We start from the raw sequence: 2257 nt of genomic DNA, 5'->3' as shown, positions 1-2257 counted from the left end.
GTTGTTTCAACACTTTTGGTTGCTAGAAAAGGTCATCTCGTAAAATACGTTTTGACTTTTTCTATGTCAGGACTCAGAATATGATACCCCAACGTGTGGTTCCTTGGCATGCCAAGCACTTTGAACCAAAGAAACTGAGAGGGCCTCAGAAGCAAGATCTATCTGCCCTTCTCCCACCCTCCTTCCCCCAATGCTCTCTCTCCCCCAAGGTAGGCCATAAAAACTGGAGTTACATGTCCCCAAGGCAAGCCATGGAAAGGTAGAACTCCTCTTCTACAAAGGAAGCTGTAAAAACTGAGTGAATTACTCTAACTTCCTCTTCCCAGAGAGCAGGTAATAAGACCCTCATTCCAGAGGGCTCCTGCCCTGTGCCTGGGAAGAAGGAAAGCTACAAAGAGAGGCCAAGAAGAATCTGAACAGAGGGGCCTTACTGGACAAGCCCCTCCCCATTCCCATCAATTACCATCAGATCATACTCTTCTGTCCAATCGCATTTCATCATGCTATCCACTCTTCATGGAACCTAAGCATAAAAATAGATGGTTTTCTCTTTGTCTTTGGGTTTTCATTTCTGAAGGTTTCTGTGTCACATAAAACCGTCATTAAGCAAATCTGTAATGTTTTCTCCTGTTAATCTGCCTTTTTAAATTGTATTATATTTCAGACCCAGCCAGGAACCCTAGGAGGGCTGAGGAAACCTTTCCTCCCCTACATTTGTAAATCATCTTTTAACTCAAGGACTAAAGAATTTTTTAGTTAGATACTTTTGGGGTTTAAAATGATGTAGAAGAAAAAAATTACATGAAAGAATCGTACTAAAACCCAATCTGATAACTTTTGCAAAAATGAGCAGATATTGCTGACAACTTAATGAAGACATTGATTATGAACTGAGTTCTTTGATAAAGTTTCAAGGTTCCTATTTTTTTTTTTATTGTTGGGTACAATAGAGGGTACAAAGAACCAGGTTACATTGATAGCATTTGTTAGGTAAAGTCCCTCTTATAATTGTGCCCTGTCCCCAAAGAGTGTGTCACACACCATGACCCCACCCCCTCCCTCCTTCCCTCTCTCTGCTCTTCACTTCCTCCACCCCTTCCCTCTCTTTGCTCTTCCCTTTCCCCACCCCTCCCTCCTTCCCTCTCTCTGCTCTCCCCTTCCCCCACCTCCCTCCCTCCTTCCCTCTTTCTGCTTTCCCCTTACCCCCCACCCCACCCCCATGATGTACTAGGTCAATCAACTGTCTTCATATGAGAATTGAGTACACAGGGCTCATGCTTCTCCATTCTTGTGATGCTTTACTAAGAATAATGTGTTCCACTTCCATCCAGGTTAATACAAAGGATGTAAAGTCTCCATTTTTCAATGGCTGAATAGTATTCCATGGTGTACATATCCATTTCTGAATTAGTGGGCATTTAGGATGTTTCCACATTTTTGGTGATTGTAAATTGAGCTGCAATAAACAGTTTAGTGAGAGTGTCCTTATGGTAAAAGGATTTTTTTCCTTTTGGGTAGATGCCCAGGACTGGGATTGCAGGATCAAATGGGAGGTCTAGCTGGAGTTCTTTGAGGTTTCTCCATACTTCCTTCAAAAAAGGTTATATTAGTTTGCATCCCACCAGCAGTGTAAAAGTGTTCCCTTCTCTCCACATCCACGCCACCATCTGTAGTTTTGAGACTTTGTGATGTGGGCCATTCTTGCTGGGATTAGGTGATATCGCAGGGTGGTTTTGATTTGCATTTCTCTAATTAGAGGTGATGAACATTTTTTTCATGTTTGTTAGCCATTCATCTGTCTTCTTTAGAGAAGGTTCTATTCATCTCTCTTGCCCATTGATGTATGGGATTGTTGGCTTTTTTCATGTAGATTAATTTGAATTCTCTATAGATCCTAGTTATCAAGCTTTGGTCTGATTCAAAATATGCAAATATCCTTTCCCATTGTGTAGGCTGTCTATTTGCTTTGGTTGTCATCTCCTTAGCTGTACAGAAGCTTTTCCGTTTAATTAAGTCCCATTTGTTTATTTTTGTTATTGTTGCAATTGTCAGGCAAGTCTTCTTTATAAAGTCTTTCCCCAGGCCATTATCTTCAAGTGTTTTTCCTATGCTTTGAGGATTTTTATTGTTTCATGCCTTAAATTTAGGTCTTTTAACCATCTTGAATCAATTTTTGTGAGTGGAGAAAGGTGTGGGTCCAGTTTCAGTCTTTTACATGTGGATATCCAGTTCTCCCAGCACCATTCATTGAATAGGG

The sequence above is a fragment of the Otolemur garnettii genome, unplaced genomic scaffold, assembly GCF_000181295.1.
Source record: "Otolemur garnettii isolate 467f Iridium unplaced genomic scaffold, OtoGar3 scaffold00116, whole genome shotgun sequence".
NCBI lineage: Eukaryota > Metazoa > Chordata > Mammalia > Primates > Galagidae > Otolemur > Otolemur garnettii.
Note: the sequence above shows the minus strand (reverse complement) of the source record.